Raw genomic sequence first — 25,541 nt, 5'->3', positions numbered from 1 at the left:
GCTCTGTGTTAGGGGACAGTTGCAAATGCAGCATCGTGTGTAGTGCTTCACACTGCTGTCCCTCATCCTCACCTGGGCCTCCCTATTGGCGGTCCAGCCGGGGATTATCAGGTGATGGGAAAAGATCATGGTGAGAATTGTAACGCACCCTTTCCCATTCTGATTCATGCTCTGGGTTTCTGCGGCTGCTGGAAAACTGAGCTAAATTAGCACCTCTAGCTTGTCTACCTTGTGGGTTATAATGCGGGTTGTAAGGCTGCGGCCTAGGTGTGGAGCCATTATTGCGTGCTCCTTGTGGTTGCCAGTTACCTTGACTGGAAGAGCTCTGCTGACGCCTAGTGGCAGGAACTTGTCCTGCGTTCTGTGGTTGAGGCGCGTGTGCCCTGTTGGAGGATGCAAACTGACACTCCCTATACCAATGTCCTATCTTTCCACAGCAAAAACACACATCTCTACTCTTATCTTTCTGTCCTCTGAAACCTCCCTGCTGTGCTGGAGCAGGTGATCCTGCATACATTAGTTTCTCACTTTCTTCTGGATCTACAACATCAAAATTCAACATCATCTTAACACTTTTAGCTTTCGTGGTAGTAGGGAAAAGATCTGCACTGGCCTTCAGTTTTACAAGCTTTAAAAAAGCATCTTTACTCAGTTCATAGAGATTATTAGTAGCTGTCACTTTTAGCAACTGAGAGCATTCAGGGTGGATATTGTTCAAAAAGGTAGTAATGAAAATCTGATCATTTCCATCCTCTGGCATGCATGCCTCATTAGCCCAACAGTGCATAAAGCGTTTTATGAATACTAGGATAGATTCATCAGGCTTCTGTTTACACATAGTTACTGCATTTAAGTCAATTTTGTCTCTGGACATTGTTAGCAGGAATCTCTTTAGATTCCTAAAGAAACCGTTGATTTTGTTATCTTTTACCCACAAGAACTCTGCAGTTGCTTTATCATGCTGTGGATTTAATTCATCTATCTCTTCTATGAGTTGTGACTCGGTTACTCCAGGAATGCATTGACACAATATGTACCTGTAATCCGGACCACCCAAATGGTGATATCTGGTACTTCTCTGTAATGCAAAGACAAAGGCTGTAGGATTTTTAAGAGGATCGGGAAGCTCTTTAATAGTTACCACTAATTCTGAGATTTTAGGGGGCTGAATACAACACTGATCTCCTATTATCATCACTACAGTTGTAGACAAAGTCAGTCACATAAGCACTTCCACATGTTCTGGATACGTAATCATGGAAGTCTTCACCGATTCGCGGACGTGGGTTACATGTAACCGGAAGTGGGAGTCGTACTGAGCCGTTATTTGTGACTTTATATTTTATTTTTTTTTGTTTTACAGTTAATTTCGATTTTTTATCGGACCTGTCTGTGGTCTTTGAATTATTCTGACCCATGTTCAGTGATTTCCAGAGGGGTTTACACGCTTGAAGGATTTATGTTAGTATTTTGCTGCGGCACGGCTGAGGTTACTTTAAATTTTATCGCTAGCTAGCAATTTTTTTTTTTTTTTTTTTGGGTGAGCAACTTCTCACTTAACGAGCAACTTCTCGCAAGACAACAGGCAACTTCCTGTGTCTCTCTGCTTTTAATTTACTTTATTCGGGGACTAAGGAAGTCATCAGTGTATCCCATTTATCTGGGCCACTAAGTGAAACTTCATCAGCATATCCCGTTTCTTTATGGATTGATCACTGAGAAAGGTATAATACAGTCCCATATAAATATAAAAGACACGTATTTACCTTCGTCAGGAAATCCCACTTCTGACACCAAATTGAAGGAAATCTCCGTCCCTGGTTTCTCCGTGGATCGGGTTTCCTCCGAGGCGTGGGCACCTATAAGCAGAGTTTTGTATAAGATTCAAAATTATTCAAAGTAACACTCAGGTATGCCGTTCAGCTGGGTTAGTTACGACGTCGGGACCAGTTAGGAGAACAAAATGATACAGAGACTGTTCAGGTTGCTTTCCCAAAATCAACTCAAAGGTTTATTCATAATACAACAGTTTATATAGAGGAAAAAGGTTCGTGTGTCAGCAGATTCTCAGTTCAAACCTGTCAGGAATCGCTGTGCGGCAGGCAGGAGTTGGACCCAAAATGCAGGACTCACAGACTCGGGGAGGTGAACTCAAAACACAGCTTTATTTGCTGGGAGAACAAACATACAAACTAGACTAAACTGGGAAACCATAAACTAAGAACTCACAGGGAGACACAGGGAGATCCACACACAGCATGAGGGACGACGTCACGCCGAACAGAGGGAGACGCAGACAGAAATACACAGAGGGTAAACGAGGAAAGTGGGAACACACGGGGAACACAGGTGACACTGATAATCATAACGAGACAGGGCGGGGTGAACTGAACATGACATGTACGTGCGTGAGAGTCACAAAGTAAACAGGAAGTGCACAGAGGTTCAGACAGGAGGAGAGAGAGCACGGGGAAAACACAGACATAACGGGCTGGGGAAACATGAAACAACCACAAAGGGAGACGAGGGCTCATAAATACACAGGGCACACAGGGGGGGGAGAGAGAGCACGGGGAGAACTTGGACATAATGGGCAGGGGAAACATGGAATAAAACATAAGGAGAGACGAGGGCTCACAGATACACAGAGGGGCACACAGGGGGTAAAAGCCATGAAGGGAAAACACTTAGGGAACAACACAACAGGGCAACTCAGAAAACATGGCCTAAATAAGGAACAAAATACAAACATACAAGAAAACTAAGAACACTGGGCCAACATGGCCCAGGACCATGACAAAACCGGTACAGACCAAATAAGGAAGCGTCTTCCTGCCCTCTGAGCAAAGAAGTATCCTTTGTATAGTTTATCAGTTCAGCTACAATTTATGATTATCCCAGCGAAATACACTCCTAGACACAGAATACAGAGTTCTTTCATTAGTGAATTCTGAAACAAACCACCTGGCCTTTAACAAGCCTTTTTCTAAGAGATAAAGAAGGGAAGATGGGAGTAAGGGAGTGATCTCTGTGGTGTTTTCAACCTTGAGGTACCATCCTGTGATTCTTACACATTAATTCTTGGGTCACAGAGAAAGAGAAAAACAACTAGTAAATGGGCCTTATTGAGTATTTACAATAAGGCAAATAACACAAATTTCTAATTTGTGTTGTACAGTTATTTCATTTTTAACCTTAATTTATATTTTATTCCTTCCTAGTTAAATTTACCCTTTTTAATTTTTCATATTTATTTCCTATCTTATTCATAGCCTTTTCCTTTTTTGTTCTCTTTAGGTCACGAGCAGTTGTCCAAGCATTTCACTACATATCGTACTGTGTATGACTGTGTACGTGACAAATAAAATTTGAATTTGAAATTGAATTTGAATTTGAATTTGAGTAACAGTTTTCCTGTATAATATCACTATAAAACAATATCCTGTAAATGCTACCATGGTATCAAAATATCACAACAATAACTCTTCCAAAATAATTAGACACTCAAGCAATGGCACTGGATTCACTACTGACACCAGGTGAACTCCAGGAAGCCCTGATAAGTATGCCCTAAAATAAGGCTCCAGTTCCAGACGGCTTTCCTGCAGAATTTTACTAAGAATTCTGGACAATTGTGGCACCAGTATTCCACGGAATGTTGCAGGAAATTGAGGAAAATGGCAGACTACCACCAAATGTGAATTCTGCAAACATTAATCTCCTACTAAAACCAAGACCCTGTATATCCCTCAAGCTATCGTCCAATATCCCTTATAAATGTAGACCTTTAAATAATCTGCAAAGCTCTCTCAAAGAGACTGGAGAAAATAACCCCCCTCTTAATTCATCCTGACCAAATTGGTTTCATAAAAGGTAGGCACTCATCAACAAATACACGTAGATTACTTAATTTGATAGACTACTCATACAGTAAAAACCTAGAAACTACAATATTCTCTTTAGATGCAGAAAAAGCATTTGACAGAGTTAACTGGAAATTTCTATTTGCAACTTTACACAAATTTGGTTTTGGATCCTCTTTCATTAACTGGTTAAAAATATTATATAACTCCCCAACAGCTTGTGTCAGAACAAATGACCAGACATCCTCCAGCTTCTGTCTCTTGAGGGGCACCAGGCAGGGATGCCCACTCTCCCCTTCACTGTTTGCAATTTTTATTGAACCACTAGCAGCAGCAATTAGACAGAATTCAGTAATTAAGGGCATAAAATGCAAGAACGCGGAACATAAAATCAGCCTTTATGCGGATGATGTGTTACTCTGTCTCCAAAACTCACAAACCCTCTGGGGTGATTGAATTGATAAACTCTTTTGCAAGAATATCAGATTACTCAATTAACTGGTCAAAATCTACAGTCCTACCGATTAATTGCTCCCTCCATAATTCCTCTTCTACACCACTGCAATCTGGAGATATAAAATATTTAGGTATTAATGTTTCTCCCAAGCTTGCAGATCTAACTAAATTAAACCATATCCCACTTTTAAAGAAGGTAGAAGATGATCTGGCTAGGTGGAAATGTCTACCCATATCACTCATGGGAAGGGTTGCCGCTATAAAAATGATGGTCTTACCAAAAATAAATTATTTATTCTCAATGATCCCAACTAAACCGCCACAAGATTGGTTCAGATCTCTAGATTCATACATGTCCAAATTCCTTTGGAAAAATAACCCCCCACGTATAAGCTTAAAAACACTACAAAAGACCAAGGATAAAGGAGGACTAGAACTGCCTAACTTTCAGCACTACTTCTTAGCCAACAGGCTTCAGTTTATCTCAGGATGGCTAAAACATACCCTCTTAGATGAACCTTGGCTAGATGTAGAACAAGCACTTTGCAATAATCTAGAGATCTCAGACCTACCATTTATCAGCTCAAACATCCAACGACATGAATGCTTTAAAAGCATCAACATCAGCTCTTCTCTGACAGCATGGTGGGAGTTTCTAAAATTGACGGCGTCTTCATTAATCCCATGCAAACGTACACCTATCTGGAACAACCCTGACATATTACAAAACAATAATATGATAAACTTTTCAGATTGGAGTGGTAATGTCATGATCCTGGGTCTTTTGACCCAGCGTTTTGAGTTTGAGTTTATTTTGTTCATTAGGTTATCTAAGTTCATTTGGTTATTAGACTCCTTGTGTTTTCTTCCCCTGTATTTAAGTTTCCCCTCAACCTTCGTGTTTCATGCTGCGTGTCTTATGTTATCAAGTTTGTATTATCATGGCTGTCTCATGTTTCCTGTTTTATTTTGAAAGAGGTCCTGTGTTCCTGCATTTTGTTTTACTCTTCCCCTGTGGCGTTGTTATGTTCATGTTGATTTACTGTGCCTTTCTGTTCCATGTTTCAGGTCCCTATGTTCTGTCTCCCCCAGTCTGTTAAGTTCACATGTCTTGAGTTCCGTCAGTGTGTTTCCTGTTTTACTTTCACAGTTCGTTCTATGTTAATATTTCTAGTTTTGCTTCCCTTGCCTCGTCCTGCTTAATTACTCTCAGCTGTGCTCTCCTCCTGTGGCTCATTCCCCCTCGTTATCCCTCAGTGTATTTAAGCCCCATGTTTCTCTTTGTCAGTGTTGCGTCCTCCCTCATAGCTGTGTGATTTTTCCCTGTGGCTCCTTGTGCTTTAGTTTTCCCAGTTTAGTTTAGTTTATTTTGTATTGTTTTTCGTGTCCCACTCCACGCCAGCAATAAAGCTGTGTTTTTTGAGTTTACCTTTTGACTCTGTGAGTTTGCGTTTGGGTCCTACTCTTGCCTGCACACAGCCGTATTGTGACAGGTAAAGGAATCAAATACTTAGAACAAATATTAGAAGGAACAGAATTTATTTCATTTGACGGACTAGTTACACAATATGGGATCAACAAGAAAAGATTTTTAGAATATCAACAAATTAAATCCATAGTAAAAAAGAAATTTAAACCGGGTCAAGTTGAACTACAAACACCACCAAGTGTGGTTCAATTTCTTACTCTTAAAACCCCCAGATTACTATCCAAAATATACAGAATGCTTTCTAAAACAGATGAATCAATATCACTTCCTATTGCAAAATGGGAAGCGGATTTATCAGTTAATTTAGACCAAAACTTCTGGTCTCAGATTTGCTTAAAAACCTTTCATCTAATTAGAAATCCCAATTAATTCAATACAAAGGTGGGTCCGGGACGGGCGTGGGGTTGTGGGGGTGCTCCGTCTCTGGGCTGGGGCCCTGGCTGGGCCTTGGGGGGTTTGGTCCCGGTTGGTATGTTGCCGGGGTTGTGGGCGGGTGGGTGTATGGGGGCCCGGCCCTGGCGCAGGGTGCCGCCAGTGCATCGAGCTACCTTGGGGGCTCTTGGACTGGTGGGGGAGGTTGTTACATCTTGCAGGAGCTCTCCTCTCTTCAGGAACTCTCTGCAGGAGGGGGAGATACAGGAAAGATGGAGGAAGATCTCAGCCTGAGCATCTATTGTCTCGTGTAGTCTGGAAGATGAGTGGGTGCAGTTTTCTCTGTGGTGGGGTCGGGTGGGGTGTCCCGGGCTCTGTGGGGGCAGGCGGCGCTGCTGTACTGGGCCCCGGTCCGGATGGGCCTGGGCCCCCTTTCCCTGGTGGGTTGCAGAGTATGGGGGTGCCTACTGGGGTCAGCGGGGGAGCTGGCCCCAGGGAGGGGTCACTTGCCCCTCCCTTCCTTCCCTCCCCATCTCCAGCTGCCTCCCTCTTCCTGCTCCACCACAATCACCCACACATGCAGGACCTTGGGGTAAAGGTGTGTCACCAGGGTGCAGGGGAGGCATCCCCCCCTCTGTCCCCTTCTGGCTGCCTCTGCCTCAGTTTTATCCCACAACTTAGACATTCACATTACTCACACTCTCATTACACATACATATAGGATCTTGGGGGTTGGCACGCCACACGGACTCCAAAAGACTATCAGGGTGTACACCTCACCCCTGGCGTCGTTGCCCACCTCTCAATTTTAAATACACGTAGACACTGAGGGCTATCAGGAGGGGCTATGTGCTTACCTGCTGCTCTCTGGCAGGTAGCTCCATGCCCTCCTGGGTTTTAAATGCACCTTAGAACACACATGCATCAACACTACATATGAGCGGGCCAAGGGAGGTTTGGAGTCTTCACACACCCCCGTTCTCTGCGACCTGCTGGAGCGGGGGGGCTAGGAGGAGGAGTTGGCCGTCCGACTGCGGTCTGGAGTGTGGGGCCTCCCTGCTGCTGCGGAGTCGGGGCGGTCTGCCTCCCCCCACCGCAGGGAAAAGGGTAACACTACCTGGGTCTGGGTGCAGTTTCCCCCTCCAGGGGCAAGGGTACCTAGACCTGGTTCGTAGAGTACGCTTGGGGAGTGTGATTGTGTTTACAGTGTCTCTCTATGTCTGTCTCCACGTTGGTTGAGTGTGGAGTAAGCGGGTGGGAATGGATGTTTGTATCTGTGTGTGCCTGTATGTCTGTGTCTATATGTCAGGTTGGGTATCAGACGCCACCTCTCTGGGGACATCTCAGGCCCTCCAAGGTTTGGAGGCCTATCTCCCCCCCCCCCCCCCCCCCCCCCGCCAGTAGCAGACGCCCTCAGACATCGGTGCGTTGGTGGTTCTTTGTGTCCGGGGATGGGCGTCCAGGTACACACCGGCTCACTCCTTGGTGGCTGCTTATCGGGGCCTGGAGCCTGGGGCTCGCTCGGGCCACTTCGGGGGTGGGGTGCCCTCGGCATCTCGGCCTGGGGCTCGGTCACTCTGGCACAGCTGGCTGCTGGCGGAGCTCACGGGCGCGTCACTGCAACCCCCCCTGGCTTCTGCTCCGCGGCTGCTGAGTGAGCCCTCATCTGGGACTCTCCTCAGCTCTTTCTGGGACAGTGGCGCGGCTGCCCCTCTGTTGGTCTTCCTTGGTTGTGTTCTGGGGGCCTCTGGATGTCTGGAGCCTTGATCTCCTCCATACCTGCTTCATGCCCTGGTGGGCGGGGCTGTGGCCCCCCCACACCCTCTAGCAGATCATTACATGAAGGAACCTTTTATAAACGAGTGCGTCCATACTCACAGGTGTACACACGGGTGCTCACACACACAAACTACACCCTTTTTGGCTCCTACCTCAAAGCACACTGTGCGCTGTCGATCTTACGTGCTGCACAATAATGTTTAATATTTAGTATTCACTGTTATATTCCCGTAGATCATGTTTTTTATTCTATTGCTGTAGTCTTCTTCTGCTTGTTTCCTTTTTTCTTTCTCAACAGGTGATCCAGGAAAAGATAAAGAGGAAAAAACTTTTCTTGTTTTTCTTTCCCATCCCCGAGTCCAGTCTGGCCTGATTACAATAACTTAGAATAAAAATAACTAATAAAGATCAAATAAACTATGACAATCAAGTGGACCAGTATAGGAAAAGGCCCAATTGGGAAAGTAAATCTGTTGGGCACTTTTCTTGGCCTTCAGACAATAATTCTGATTGCTACAGTGCCAGACAGGACACAAAAACAACAACAAAAAAAAAAAAAAAAAAAGAGAAAGATGCTTGAGAGACTTGACCACCAAAATGTGATAGACAGATTTACCAACCTCAAGGTGAGGCGACATAAGTTAAAAGAAAAGGAAAAATCTGCAAAGCCATAGTAGTATCTGGAGTAAAGATCTTTTCATATATTGTATACATTGTACCAGAGGCCAAGGTGTCTCAGTTTTTTTTTATTTTTTAATAATATTTTGTACATTTCAAGGATTTTTTATGGATCTGTATTATATAATACATACACTTTAAAGGTGAATCTCTATCCAAAAAATGCACTGTTTACTTTTTACTCATTGTGAGCATCATTCATTATTCTCCCGCAGTAATTAAGGTCAGGATATGTATTTTTTTATTCCAATCCATTCTTCTTTAGCAGCATTTAAATAACCTTTATCAGATTTGATGGTTTTGTTACAGACTTTTCAAAAAAGTGTTTTGCTTTTCTTTCACAAATGTGGGGATTAAATTGTGTTAAAATGTACAAAACAGTGATGTCATGTTTTGTGATGAGGACCCTGGCACAGAGAGACTTGATGAATTTATGAATCTTATGATTTAATAAAGAAATTTGCAGACTTGCACAGAGAAGGTAAAATTATGATGACTGATAACAGAGACGAAGACAACAGACGACAAGGACCGGGAGGAACAGGGGTTTAAATGCACCAAGGAGACAGTCAGAGAGAACTCTGGACAACGGGAGACATTTAAGGATGCAGGGACTTTTCTAATAGTAAAAATGTAAAATCTGAATTCTATCTAATAGACTCCAGTTTGTGCATGTAAATGGAGAGTCCTCTCCACACACTGAGGTTAATTATGGAGTTCCACAGGGTTCAGTGCTAGGACCTATTCTGTTTACATTATACATGCTTCCCTTAAGCAGCATCATTAGAAGACATAGCATACATTTACACTGCTATGCAGATGACACCCAGCTCTATCTGTCCATGAAGCCAGATAACACACACCAATGAGTTAAACTGCAGGAATGTCTTAAAGACATAAAGACCTGGATGGCCGCTAACTTTCTGCTTCTTAATTCAGATCAAACTGAGGTTATTGTACTCGGCCCTGAAAACCTTAGAAATATGGTATCTAAGCAGATTCTTACTCTGGATGGCATTACCTTGGCCTCCAGTAACACTGTGAGGAACCTTGGAGTCATTGTTTAATATGTGTCTTTCACCGCACATATTAAACAAATATGTAAGACTGCTTTCTTCCATCTGAAAAACTAGTTCATGCATTTATTACTTCCAGGCTGGACGACTGTAATTCATTATTATCAGGAAGTCCTAAAAACTCCCTGAACAGTTCAGTGGACTGGAGCAAACAAGCTCTATGCACTGATTATGAAAGGGTGGAGTCTGCACATTCTAATGTAAAGTTGTAGTTTCTTAATCTTGGCTTCCTTCACAAAAGACTATCAAAAGAAAACAGGAAGTAACAATGAAAGGGAAAGCCTATATGGAGACAGAGACTTCTGTGGGAACACAGGGGAGGCAGGTCAACCTTAAACTCAATGAATTAAATAGGAACTATAACTTACCACAACAGAAAGCAGATCACAGATGGCAGCAAAACTAAGAAAACGTATAAATTACACTGAGAATATAATCATAAAGGAACCAACCAGGAAATATCTGTTATATTAAGTAATACTCAAAATAACTCGAAACACCAGAGTGTCATTGTGGCAGTGCTGTGGTCCCTGAACATGAAGGCAGCTCTCTGTTTACCTGGCTCTATCACCCTGGTAACTAATGCTGCACCCATAACTGGGTCCAGAGCAAGTATCTGAGTTTGACTTCAAGTATTTATTTTTGTGCTTGTGGTGATCAGACCATAAGATTAGCTAGCTCTGTTTTCTCTTTTCTCTATCACCTATTCTAATGTCTCTGATTAGGGTAGTTGGAGCTTGATCCTGAAGCAGAAAGCCAGAGTTAACACAAAGAAAGCCTGGCTGTGTTGAACTTACTGTATCAGACAGACAGGGTGTGTGTGACCAAATCTCTTCCTCGTTGCACTTTTTCTTTGAAATAAACTCGACTGAGTTGCACAACAGTGAATATGCTGGTATCAAGGTTACATCATGTCAGTTTGATCTGATTTCTTTTCACAGAACAGTTTGAACTGTTTATATTTTGCAGCTTCATTGATCCAAACCAGCTTTCTTTCCTTAGGCAGCTTTATCTAGAGTGAACTCATAGTCAGCTTGTAAAGCTTTCCAGCTGTGTGCTCTGTTAGTGTAAGCCCTGTGTGTCTGAGTGCTCTCATTTGCTCTTTCTCTGTCTGGTTTATTTAATATTCTGGGATTTTGTGTTTTTTCGTGGTTTTGTTTTTTGTATTTCTAACTCCTTGGTTATCCTTTAATACTTTTATGATTTTCCAGCCCCTAGATTTTGTCTGTGTGCCTCCCTTGTGTTCATTGTCTAGTGTTCCTGGTTTCTATGTTCGTGTTGTTTCCTGTTTTACTTTAGAGTGTCCCACATTCAGTGTTTTGAGGTTTTCTTCCTCTTTGTCTCGTCAGGTCTAATAAGGTTCAGCTGCGTCTCCTTCCTGTTGTGAATTTCCATCGTTCCTCTCTGTGTATTTATTGTGTGTGCTTCCCATCATTGGATCTTCTGTTCATCTGTGTTCTCATGTCTCAGCTTCCTCGTTCCCGACTTACAGGTTTTGCATTGTTTTTTACGTTCCTTTTGGATAGCTTCTCCCAGTTCAGCTTTTGTTAGTGTTTTTCAGTTCCCCTTCGCTTGTTGTGTTGTAGACTTTTCGTACAGCCATAAATAAAGGCTCGCCTTCAGTTAAAACCTTCCCCTGTATCTGTGTCTGCGTTTGGGTCCTCATTCTCTCATCTCCACACGATCTGCCTTCGCAAATCGTGACAATGTCGTTCCATTGATCGGCTTGTTTTGTTCCTGGTGTCCTTCTCTTTGATGTGTACGCTTTATAAATAAAGTTTTATTCCTATAATGATGCTTTATGTTGTTATAAAGTGCAGATGTGGACACTGTTGTGTGTTTCAGTGAGTCTCTTTAAAGCCGTGCTTTGAGCTGCTTTTCATTAACCACCTTTTTGTCACGGTTTGCCGGGGCAAGCCGTGTGGAGTTGGAGAAAGGACCCAAAAGGCGGCGGCTCTGGTGCAGGTGAGTATTTATTTACAGGAGTGGGTACAAACAGCAATGGTGGGTGAACATGAAACCGGACACCTAAACTGGGTACAACTAGCAAAACAAACCAGAAACGAAGATGCAGGGAGGTCCAGGGAAATACATACGGGGAGACGAGGGGAAACAACACAGACGAACCAGCAACTACCATGACAGAAGACACAACTTAAATACACTCAGAGAACACAGGGAGATTACACACAGGTAGGGAACACAGCTGGGAGTGATTAACGTGACGAGACTAGGGAGGCAAACTGAAAACACTCACATAAGACGCAGACCTTCACAATAAAACAGGAAACACATACACGCAATGACATAACACACCAACTTAACACAGACTGGGGGACACAGAACATAGGAACATGAACCATGAAATAGAAGAGTACAAACACCCAAGGCAACCAAAACCACAGAATACGAATAAACTAACATAAACACGGAGTCGCAGACTCCGGACCATGACACTTTTGTAGTTCCACTGTTTGCTCAGCAGTAGTGATGTGCAATACCACTGATTTCCTTTCCGATCCGATACCAAGTAATATTCAGGGTGGTATCGACGATACTGATCCGATACCAATACTTTGTACAAAAATTTATTCTATTTATTGGATCTCAAGTTATAGCGTCATAATGATTACAGGACATCAGATTTCTTGTTCTTATCACTTAATAATGCAGAGTTCATCACATAGAAATAAAAAAACTGAAGTTGTGGCTATTTGAACACCTTGCCTGCCTGCAGCACTAAAGGACTCAGTAAGAGACGTCTGTCTCGCCCTAGCAGCACCTGTCCCTGTCCTTCTCTTCAGTTCGCCTCAACATAAGCTCTTCATATTCTGTGATATGAGTTACTCTGAGGTGTTTGACGAGGTTAGTGATGTTGCCACAACCATACATGCCAACCCTCCCGATTTTTCCGGGAGAATCCTGAATTTCAGTGCCCCTCCCGAAAATCTCCCGGAGCCACCATTCTATCGAATTTCTCCCGATTTTCCACCCGGACAACAAAATTGAAAAACCATGTCTCAGAATTCATAATTCAGCCCAGCCAATTCCAGTTTCCAGATACTTTTAAATATTACTCTTATTTCCCTTTCTGGGTCACAAAAAAACTTTTAACATATTTTCAGGTGAGAATGTAGCTGTGTGAACTTCAAATATCTGAGCTGACACATAGTCTTCAAACCCCCGCGGTCTTTCGCTACTCGGGTTAAACATGATATATAAGTCACTTTGATAACTTAAACATGTTATTGTTTGGCTTTTTCAGTGTTTTATTTGTTCGTGAGTAAATCGGTTTGGCTGAGATTAAAGTTATTAGATTAGATTAAATTAAATTTAACTTTATTAATCCCTCGGGAGGGTTCCTCCGGGGTTTTCACACAGCTGAATAAACGTCAAACAGAAAACTGATTAAACAAAGTGTGAGACGGTCGAGTGTTTACATCAGTGCCTGGTTATATTTTAGATAGCAAGGAGCAGACGGCCGAGTTTCACTCCACCAAGGGAGCTCATGACGTACTACCCGGTTTTCTTTAGACCGCGAAGGCCGGGTCCTCAGGTGGAAGCAGCCTCTGAATTTGGACACCCCCGCTGTTTCTGGGCCGGCCAATAATAACGGTGACATTTAACGTATTTTATCCGATAAATAAACACTGTAAAATGTATTTATCGACCCCCCACCAGCCCTTTTGAATGTCTCCCTAATTCTGAGGTCTCAAGGTTGGCAAGTGTGGCCACAACACCTCACTTTTTGCCACATGTATCGCAAACCACGTCTCGGCTGTTTGTGGAGGTAAAATACACCCGCAAATTACTCCAATTACGTTCAGCCATTGTTGTGAGTGCGCACCCAGCGGCTGCGAGACATTTATACAGCTGTATTTCGCACATGACTATGAAAGGCGGAAGAGGAAGTAGTTCCTTTGAATGTAGACAATCCGAATGATATAGTTTCTTTCCACTGTGTTCCTGTTAATGATAAATTACAAATTTACCCTAAATTACTAAAATATCAATATTTTTACAAATTAAATAGTAAAAAAAAAATAAATAAATAAATAAATAAAATAAAATAAAATATATAAAATATACAGAGTTGAATATGTGCAAAACAAGTGGCATTTATATACAGTGTGGAGTGCATAATGTTGAAGTTCCAGTAGTGAAGCTGAGGTGTCTATGACGTGTTCAGCAGTCTGATGGCCTGATGGAAAAAGCTGTCTCTCAGTCTGCTGGTACGGGACCGGATGCTGCAGAACCTCCTTCCTGATGGAAGCAGTCTGAACAGTTTATGGCTGGGGTGACTGGAGTCCTTGATGATCCTCCCCGCTTTCCTCAGGCACCGCTTCCTGTAGATGTCTTGGAGGGAGGGAAGCTCACCTCCAATTATCCGTTCAGAGCACCGCACTACTCGCTGGAGAGCTTTGCAGTTGTAGGCGGTGCTGTTGCCATACCAGGTGGTGATGCATCCAGTGAGGATGCTCTCAATGGCACAGTGATAGAAGGTCCTGAGGATGCGGGGGCTCATGCCGAATCTTTTCAGTCTCCTGAGAAAGAAGAGGCGCTGCTGCGCCTTCTTCACTGTTTTGTTTGTGTGTACTGACCACGTAAGATCCTCAGCCAGGTGTACGCCAAGGAACCGGAAGCTGCTCACTCTCTCCACAGCAGCGCCATTGATGGTGATGGGGGTGTGTACTTCTCTGCACCTCCGGAAGTCCACTATCAACTCCTTTGTCTTTGTGACGTTGAGGGTGAGATGGTTGTCTTGACACCAGTGGGTCAGGGCGCTGACCTCCTCCCTGTAAGCCGTCTCATCACCGTTGGTGATAAGACCCACCACTGTAGTGTCGTCCGCAAACTTCACAATGATGTTGGAGCTGTTAGTGGCTGTGCAGTCGTAGGTGTAGAGTGAGTACAGGAGAGGGCTCAGTACACACCCCTGTGGAGCACCAGTGTTCAGTGTGATGGGGGATGAGGTGATGCTGCCCAGTCTGACCACCTGGCGTCTGTCAGACAGGAAGCTAAGGATCCAGCTGCAGAGGGAGCTGCTCAGTCCTAGATCCTGCAGTTTCCTGTCCAGCTTCGAGGGAACGATGGTATTGAATGCTGAGCTGTAATCTACAAACAGCATCCTCACATACGTGTCTCTCTTCTCCAGGTGTGACAGGGCAGTGTGTAGTGTCAGGGCTATGGCATCATCAGTGGACCTGTTGTGGCGGTATGCAAACTGTAGAGGGTCCAGTGAGTCGGGTAGTGCAGAGCAGATGAAGTCCCTGACCAGCTTCTCGAAGCATTTGCTTACGATGGGGGTCAGGGCTACAGGTCGCCAGTCGTTCAATGAGGAGATGGTGGAGGATTTGGGTACAGGGACGATGGTGGCCATTTTGAAGCAGGCTGGGACTACAGACAGAGAGAGGGAAAGGTTGAAGATGTGCGTGAACACTCCAGCCAGCTGAGCCGCGCATGACCTGAGGACGCGGCCGGGAATCCCGTCCGGACCAGTAGCTTTGCGTGCGTTCACCTTCCTGAAGCACTTCCGCACATCCTCCTCAGACACAGTGTGCGCACTGACGTCATCCGCGGTGCGCACACTGTCCGGTCTCATGGTGTTCGCTGTGTCGAATCTAGCGTAGAATACGTTTAGATCCTCACACAGAGAGGCCGTGGTCTGCGGTGTGCTGGTTTTCCCTCTAAAGTCTAAAGTCAACAACCTGGTGCTGAATGCCCAGAAGACAGTGGAGATTATTGTGGACTTCAGGAAGCACACAGCCCCACTCCCCCCCATCATCCTGACTGACACCCCCATCACCTCTGTGGACTCATTCCGCTTCCTGGGTACCACCATCACCCAGGACCTGAAGTGGGAGCCCACCATCACCTCCGTCATTAAGAAAGCCCAGCAGAGGATGTACTTCCTGAGGCAGCTGAAGAAATTCAACCTGCCAACACGGACGATGATGCAATTCTACACTGCAATCATCGAGTCCATCCTCACCTCCTCCATCACCGTGTGGTACGCTGGAGCCACTATCAGGGACAAACAGAGACTGCAGCGTGTTGTGCGCTCTGCTGAGAAGGTGATTGGCTGCAGACTCCCATCTCTGCAGGACCTGTACACCTCCAGGACACTGGGGCGTGCAGCTCGGATCTCAGCTGACCCTTCTCACCCTGGACACAGTCTGTTTGACCTGCTCCCCTCAGGCAGGAGACTCCGGTCCATTCGCACCAGAACCTCTCGCCATAAGAACAGTTTCTTCCCCTCTGCTGTTGGACACATGAACAATAAACGTACGACTGTTCCCACCACTAACACATGACCCTACGCTGTGTTCACTGCATCATTCCATGTTTTGGCACTGATCACCACCTGCACTCATGTATATATCTTTCTACGTAGCACTTTTAATTCTTATTCTTACTTTTTTTTTCATGTCTATTTAAGCGCAATTTACGACAGTATGTTTGCACTGAAGCACCGCAGCAATTTCCTAATGTTGTAAACCTGCTCAACATTTGGCAATAAAACCCTTTCTGATTCTGATTCTGATCGCGAGCAAGCACTTTGGCGACAGTGGGAAGGAAAAACTCCCTTTAAACAGGAAGAAACCTCCAACAGAACCAGGCTCAGGGAGGGGCGGGGCCATCTGCTGTGATTGGTTGGGGTGAGAGAAGGAAGACAGGATACAGACATGCTGTGGAAGAATTCACTGTGAACTGAACATCTTTTTGTTTTTAATTGTCACTGATAGATGTCACTCTGAGCTACAATTAGTTATTTTTCCCTCATTTTATGACTTAAAAATTGATTAGTTAAATCAAACAATCAGCAGATAAAAATGTCTAAAATCTTAGTTTATAAAAGTATATTATTTATTTTCTCTATACTATATAGTAATAAGGAGGCAAACTCATTTTCCATATATTTTTCATTGATGTTTGAGGACACATGGATAGCTAAATGTATAAATACTATATGATTCCTGCTTTTTACTTTTTTTTTATTTATGGTTAACTAACAAGTTTCCTCCTAAAATCACAACTTATGCAGAACAAATTGTTATCAGTCATCAACCTTAAAGTCAAAACTCTAAATAACAATCAAACAATCAATAAAGAGCATATAATATGAACACATCAAAAATGTGAAGTCAGAGTCATCTGTAACAATCAGACTAAATTAAAATTCTTCAAATATAAAAGTGAATAATTTCTAAGCAGCTGTTCAGCTGATCAAATACAACACATTGGATAAAATATCAGACACATAATTTTTACATCACTTGGATTCTAATCTCACATCAGCTGGAAGAAAATGCCTGCAAAATTCAACGAAACGTGAATACATTAAAAGCTTTTCAACATTAAATCACAGGAAGAGCAAAAAGAAAGAAACGTTGATACAAACCAGTTATGCTGTGGAAGGCAATTTTTAATTGTCATATTAGAACATCAGCTTAACTGAAGTTGGAAACCTCACTATTATCATAAAAGGTAAAATAAAAAAATAAGCAGACATGAGTCCTGCAGTATTACTGAATTCTGGCTGATTATGGAGGAAGAATGCTGGATAAACAGGCTCAGAGAATTTAGTTCTGAAGCTGTGAATGTGACTCAGTTTGTCAGATGAGACACAATAAAAGGACAGAGTGCCTGCAACTCAGTCCAGAAACACTCCCAGTCTGGACAGCCAGTAGGAGGAACAGGGTAATATTTGGACTCATTATTATGTTTTGCACAGAAACTTAGAGGGTTTTCACCTGAACCTTGATCTGGATGGTGAGTAAAACACCACAAAATAGTGTTTTTTCCAAGCCTGCATGCATCATTGTTTCCTTTCTTCTCAAGTTGTTTGTAGCAAACATCTACATCCACGCAAGCTTGAAGAAAAGCTTTGCATTCCACCTCCCAGTAACAGCGGCCAGTCAGTTCCTCTCTGCACAGAATCTGAGGAACCTCACTGAATCTCTCAGGAAGGTCAGGATATGGCTGTTTCTCTCCTCTTGTCACCTCCTTGTCTCCTTCAGACAGAAGGAGTTCACAGTGTGCTGTGTTTGGATCCAGGCTGAGACCACAGGCATCTGATGGAGAAAAAGAGATTCACATTCATGATAATGTGACAGATTTTCACTTTCACAAAAGTGCTTGCTCATAAAGCGTTTGTCTGATTGTTGGGATTTTCTCTGTATTATTTGTATAATCTTTATGTGATATTCTAAGGTCATTACCTTACAATATAAAGAGCCTTAAAGCAACTGTTGTTTTGATTTGGCACAGTGTAAATGAAATAAAATCTAACTTCTTTTAGAAAGGTTTGAGTTACGCCAGTGGACAAGCAGTATGCTCACCTACCAGAAGAACCAAAGAGTAGCAGTTAGCAGTGGCTAGCATAAAATCAGCTAAAGCAACAAGAAATTGCCCTTGTGTCACTGTGAGAAAGCTGAGCTAGGTTAAGTGCTAAGTACTCCCCCGCCATATGCCTGATATAGAGAGTACTCGTAAAACAGTACAGCCTTCCTGACTTCATAACTCCCTACAACACCAGACACAGCTATCGAGCTGGTGGGTAGAAAGAATAAAGTTATGTTGAAACCAAGCACACCATTGTTTTTCTTGTGACATTACCAATAAGTTTGATGTGTCACATGGCCCTCTTCCTATTGAAAAAGCAAAAGTTGTATCCAAGATGGCCGACTTCTAAATGGCCACCATGGTCACCACCCATCTTGAGGAGTTTGCCCCCTCACATATACTAATGTGCCACAAACAGGACTGCTCTTCTACCAAGCCAACCCGTCTCATCTCATTCCACAACATCAGGAACATTAATATGGACACTCTCACTACCAGTTTGGACAATGTTCAGATCAAGGACTTCTATTCCACTCCTGATGATTTGTTGTTATTTTATAATAATTGTCTACACACTGTCCTTGATTCTCTGGCTCCTGTAAAAACCCACTCTGTTTCCTTCGCTCGCTCTGCTCCCTGGTTTACCTCTGACCTCCGAGCTCTGAAGGCCAAAGCTCGGCAGCTAGAGTGTAAATATAAGAAATCTGGTTTAACTGTTTATTCAGAAATCTATAAATACCACCAAGACTCCATCAGTAAGTCCAAACAAAGCTTCTACTCTGGTATTATCAGTTCTTATGAGGGTAATGCAAGGACTCTGCTTTCAGTTCTCAACAAACTAATTCAACCCCCCAACGCTTTACCACCGCACTTCTATTCCTCTGAAACATGCAACTCCTTGATGCTGTTCTGGACTACGAAAATCAATAACATTCACCACCAACTCAGATCAAATGTTGTGTCTACTCCCTCTCCAGAACCTTTTCTCCTTTTTGAGCCGTTTTCCACTTTTCATCTTCCTGATTTATCTGATATTTCCGAGTTCATATGTAAATCAAAGCCTGCCACATGTCATCTTGACCCCATGCCCACGGGGCTTGTGAAATCCTGCCTCTCTTACTCCCACTCATTTCTGCTATCATTCACTCTTCTCTCACCACCGGTATCGTTCCCTCCTTATTGAAGACTGCTCTAGTCACTCCTATACTGAAAAAAACCTTCTTTAGATCCTAACAACTTTAACAACCTCCGTCCGATTTCCAATCTACCCTTCATTTCTAAGATACTCGAAAAAGTGGTTGCAGCTCAACTTCATTTACACCTGTTTAATAATAACATCTAAGAGAGATTTCAATCTGGTTTTCACTCATGTCACAGTACAGAAACTGCTTTACTTAAAGTCACTAACGATCTTCTAATCGGAGCTGACTCTGGTCTTCTCACCATTCTCGTCCTTTTAGATCTCAGCTCAGCCTTTGACACCATTTCTCACTCTGTACTTCTAAGCAGACTTTCCACTCTCGGCATCTCTGACACACCCCTCGCCTGGTTTCAATCATATCTCCTCGACCGTTCCCAGTTTATTCAACTAAGGTCATTCCGCTCTCGTCTATTCCCCGTCACCTCTGGTGTACCCCAAGGCTCAGTTTTAGGCCCTCTCCTCTTCATAATATACATCCTCCCTCTAGGTACCATTTTCTGCAAATTTGATCTTCAGTTTCACTGTTTTGCTGATGACACCCAGTTATAGCTCTCCTGCAGACCTGATTCCTCCCTCCCACCTTCCTCCCTTTCAGAATGTCTATCCGAGTTAAAATCCTGGGTTAGCTCTAATTTTCTAAAACTCAATGAGGATAAAACTGAGATCCTCCTTATTGGCACCAAATCCAACCTTTTGAAGGCAAACCATTTCTCACTCACCATCGATGACTCATTGAACGACTGGCGACCTGTAGCCCTGACCCCCATCGTAAGCAAATGCTTCGAGAAGCTGGTCAGGGACTTCATCTGCTCTGCACTACCCGACTCACTGGACCCTCTACAGTTTGCATACCGCCACAACAGGTCCACTGATGATGCCATAGCCCTGACACTACACACTGCCCTGTCACACCTGGAGAAGAGAGACACGAATGTGAGGATGCTGTTTGTAGATTACAGCTCAGCATTCAATACCATCGTTCCCTCGAAGCTGGACAGGAAACTGCAGGATCTAGGACTGAGCAGCTCCCTCTGCAGCTGGATCCTTAGCTTCCTGTCTGACAGACGCCAAGTGGTCAGACTGGGCAGCATCACCTCATCCCCCATCACACTGAACACTGGTGCTCCACAGGGGTGTGTACTGAGCCCTCTCCTGTACTCACTCTACACCTACGACTGCACAGCCACTAACAGCTCCAACATCATTGTGAAGTTTGTGGACGACACTACAGTGGTGGGTCTTATCACCAACGGTGATGAGACGGCTTACAGGGAGGAGGTCAGCGCCCTGACCCACTGGTGTCAAGACAACCATCTCACCCTCAACGTCACAAAGACAAAGGAGTTGATAGTGGACTTCCGGAGGTGCAGAGAAGTACACACCCCCATCACCATCAACGGCGCTGCTGTGGAGAGAGTGAGCAGCTTCCGGTTCCTTGGAGTACATCTGGCTGAGGATCTTACGTGGTCAGTACACACAAACAAAACAGTGAAGAAGGCGCAGCAGCGCCTCTTCTTTCTCAGGAGACTGAAAAGATTCGGCATGAGCCCCCGCATCCTCAGGACCTTCTATCACTGTGCCATTGAGAGCATCCTCACTGGATGCATCACCACCTGGTATGGCAACAGCACCGCCTACAACTGCAAAGCTCTCCAGCGAGTAGTGCGGTGCTCTGAACGGATAATTGGAGGTGAGCTTCCCTCCCTCCAAGACATCTACAGGAAGCGGTGCCTGAGGAAAGCGGGGAGGATCATCAAGGACTCCAGTCACCCCAGCCATAAACTGTTCAGACTGCTTCCATCAGGAAGGAGGTTCTGCAGCATCCGGTCCCGTACCAGCAGACTGAGAGACAGCTTTTTCCATCAGGCCATCAGACTGCTGAACACGTCATAGACACCTCAGCTTCACTACTGGAACTTCAACATTATGCACTACACACTGTATATAAATGCCACTTGTTTTGCACATATTCAACTCTGTATATTTTATATATTTTATTATTATTATTATTATTATTATTATTATTATTATTTATTTTTTTTTTTTTTTACTATTTAATTTGTAAAAATGTGTATACACACACACACACACACACACACACACGTAGGAAAATATTTAGTATACACATCCAGAAATGCATACACTATTATATATTGTACATATATTTATTAGTTTCAGGTTGGCCATTCTTGTATTTTGCTCGTTTGTGTTGTTGTGTTTGCACATCTCTGTTGCTTGTGGGGCTCGCACACAAGAATTTCACTCGCATGTGCTGTGCCAGTGTGCCTGCACATGTGATGTGACAATAAAAGTGATTTGATTTGATTTGATTTTGATGACTCCTCAGTTCTCCCTTCTCCTCAGGTTAAGAGCCTTGGTGTCATCCTAGACAGTTCACTTTCCTATAAATCTCACATCAATAACCTCACCCGTTCCGCCTACTTCCATCTACGCAGCATTAAGAGATCACGTCCTTCACTTTCCACCCAGTCTACGTCCATTCTTGTCCACAGTCTCGTTACCTCCCATATGACTACTGCAATTCTCTTTTGCATGGTCTTCCCCAAAAATCCCTCCATAAGCTTCAACTGGTTCAGAACTCTGCTGCTCACCTTATCACCAGAGCCCCTCCTACCAGCACATCACCTGTTCTTCTGGAACTCCACTGGCTCACAGTGATAATATTCAAACTTCTTCTGCTCACCTTCAAGGCCATTCATAACCTTGCTCCTCCTTACCTTTCTGACCTGTTAACCACTACCTGTTCTACCCGCTCACTTCGATCTTCTCCTTCTATTCCAGCTTGCTGTACCTTCCTTCTGCCTCAGCACCATGGGAAGCAGAGCTTTCAGCTGCTCTGCTCCCAGGCTGTGGAGCTCTCTACCCCCAGAAATAAGAAACACTGGTTCTCTCCCCCAGTTTAAATCCCAGCTCAAAGTCCATCTGTTCAAATCTGCATATTCACTGTGAACCCACTGTTTGTTCATTTTATCTTGTGCTTTTGTTTTATTGTTCTTATTCTGCCATTGTTTTACTAAGTGTTTTATCCTATTGTAACGTGTCCTTGGGTGACTTGAAAGGCGCTCATAAATAAAATTTATTAATATTATTATTATTTATTAAGGTACCAATGGAGACTGCTACTGGTGGCCAAAGACAAAAGAAGAGGAAACGTGGAAGGTGTGTTAGGAGGCAACAAGAGAGAAGGAAAGGGAGGAGTTTGGAGGGGAAAGTAGATACTTTAAATGCAGGGCCGATGACTAGTAAAGGGATGTAAATGTAAAGAAATGGAATACGAGTCATTTTGAAGGAAGAGTATGTGACTATGTACAGTGTGGCTGAAGGGAGTGCCAGCCAGGATCATGAGTTTGAAGCTGGAAATCGAAGTAGGGATGTTGAATGTTGTCACTGTGCATGTCCCACATGGTGGATGTCAGTTTGAAAAGTGAGAGGAATTATGGTTTAACTTGGATGAAGTGGTAGAGAGTGTCCTCAAGGGGAAGAGAGTGGTGACTGAAAAAGAATTCAATCTGCTGTGAGTGGGAGGGGTGGAGCCCCGCCCCTCCCTGAGGCTGGTTCTGCTGGAGGTTTATTCCTGTTAAAAGGGAGTTTTTCCTTCCCACTGTCGCCAAAGTGCTGCTCATAGGGGGTCATATGATTGTTGGGTTTATTCTCTTTATGTGTTATTTTAGGGTCTAGCTTACAATATAAAACACCTTGAGGCGACTATTGTTGTGATTTGGCGCAGTATAAATAAAATTGAATTGAATTGAACAGCATCACCATCAACACAGGAGCACCTCAGGGATGTGTCCTCTCGCCACTGCTCTACTCCCTCTACACTTCAGACTGTGTGGCCACCCATGGCTCCAACACCATTGTGAAGTTTGCTGACGACACAGTGGTGTTGGGTGCCATCTCCAACAACGATGAGGCGGCCTACATGGATGAAGTGAAGAATCTGGCATCGTGGTGCCAGGACAACCACCTCCAGCTGAACGTCAGCAAGACCAAGGAGCTGGTGGTGGACTTCAGAAGGGGTCAGCACAGAGACTACAAGTAGGGCTGCTCAATTAATCGAATTTTAATCACGATTACGATCTGGGCTTTCAACGATCATTAAAAATGACTGAGCCGATTATTAGCCCCTCCCTCATTTATCCGCGACACCTTAAAGGCCGGTCCGTGAAAATATTGTCGGGCATAAACCGGTCCGTGGCGCAAAAAAGGTTGGAGACCGCTGATTAAGAGGACCCGAGGGAAGCTCGGAAAGCTAAGCAGGAGTTATTTGGAGAGTGACTGCCGTTGGTTGAAAAGAGAGTTTAAAAAAAAAAACTTCAGTGGTGTTGCACACTATTTTATATTATTTTTTTAAAGTCATTGTTAACCCTTTAAAGCCGGTCAGAGCTGCATGCTCCGTTTTGCGTAACTATTGTTAAATCCCTGTAGAACCTGAACCGTGTAAGCTAGCGCAATAATTTGTTTTGCATATGAAACCGGAGGAGTTGTACTTACATCTGATGCCATCAGCTTGTCCTCGGTCACGGTTTCGTTCCACATATAGCTTTGCAAAAATTGCATAAAAAGCACTTGCAGGAACAAAAACATAATATTCCAGAAACACGCTTTGCCGTTCCTATCAGCTGTTCGTAACACTTCCCACAGTGAAATGATGCACATGCTGTTTTCTTTGCAAATTTGCATCATAGGATTGTTTTTTGTTTTTCCTGCAGTATATAAAAATTGCTGTATCTCCAAAATAAAACTATGAAGACACTCAAAATAAAGTTCCTGTGGTGGGACTATTTTTTGCAACTTTATTGTATTTAAAGTTTTGAGGGATAAACCTCTTAAATTTCTCCAAGTAGAAATATATGTAAACAAAACAAAAGCGATTTTCAATTTTTTTTGTAGTTTATTGCACTTTTTTGCAATTTATGTAATTACTATGGACTTAATGCATACATATTATTAAAATATGGGCTATAACAGTTGAATTGATGTATAGCAACTTGAAATGCTCCCACAAATGGCACTACAGCATGTAAAAAAATAATATAAGCTCTGGTGGACTTGGTTCTATAGTAGGTCTTAAAGGGTTAAATAAATATCGTCAAATAATCGTGATCTCAATTTCAGTGAAAATAATCGTGATTATCATTTTTGCCATAATCGAGCAGCCCTAACTACAAGCCCATTATCATCAATGGAGCTCCAGTGGAGAGGGTGCAGTCCTTCAAGTATCTTGGTGTCCACATCTCCTCAGACCTGACATGGGCTGCCCACATTCAGGTCCAGACCAAAAAGGCTAGGCAGCGCCTGTATCACCTACGACAACTGAGGAAGTTCAGGGTCTCTCCAAAGATCCTCAGGATTTTCTATACAGGCGCTGTGGAGAGCATCCTCACACAGAACATGACATCGTGGTTTGGGAACAGCTGTGTGAAGGACCAAAAAGCTCTCCAGAGAGTGATCCGTACAGCAGAACGCTGCTGCAGGATTGCTCTCCCCCCGCTTCAGGACACCTACACCAGGAGATGCCGGACTAGAGCAGCGCAGATACTGAAGGACCCGTCCCATCCTGGCAACAAACTGTTCCAACTTCTGCAATCTGGTAGAAGGTTCCGCATCTTCCGGGCAAGGACAGAGAGACTCAAGAGGAGCTTCTATCCCCAAGCCATCCGGGCCCTAAACACACACACCCGCCCTCTCACATCATCTATAATTGACTGAGTCAGGACTCTTCCAGACACTAAACCAAGGCACAATGTACATTTCAATTCCTTTAATTTTAAATATGTTTATATTGTCTATCCTGTAAAATAGTCAGATGTCTATTCATATTAATGTACAGAATTCACCTGCTTGCTGCTACTACTGCACATTCACCCAGTGTATATACTATATATATATATATATATATATATATATATATATATATATATATATATATATATAATGTTCTTCCTCTACACCCCCCCCCCCCCCCCCCCAATTTTTGCACATGTCGAGGAGCGTGTCAGGCTACATTTCACTGTGTGTTATACTTGTATAACTATGCATGTGACAAATAAAGAACCTTGAACCTTGAACCTTGAATTGAATTAGATACTTAAACTCCTCCACTTGGAGCTGGAACTTGTCCCTCACCTGGAGTTGCTTCATGTCTCATTCAGTTGGAGTTATTTTAAAACTTTACCAACTTTATTACTTAGGAATACTTTTCCTTACTTTTGCTCTTTATAACTCTGTCAGATTAATTGTTCTTGACGTACATTATT

General features: G+C 43.5%; 1 pseudogene; it reads right to left on the bottom strand.

The window, feature by feature from the left end:
* Window positions 1-201: 201 nt before the first annotated feature.
* Window positions 202-25,541, bottom strand: part of LOC146565134 (neoverrucotoxin subunit alpha-like) — a 30,578-nt pseudogene continuing 5,238 nt past the window's right edge.

This window comes from Mchenga conophoros, linkage group LG10 (assembly GCF_057382185.1).
Source record: "Mchenga conophoros isolate Kocher_MC1m ecotype Shallow Benthic linkage group LG10, M_conophoros_male_GT1.1, whole genome shotgun sequence".
Classification (NCBI taxonomy): Eukaryota; Metazoa; Chordata; class Actinopteri; order Cichliformes; family Cichlidae; genus Mchenga; species Mchenga conophoros.
This window is presented reverse-complemented; position numbering and strand designations above follow the sequence as displayed.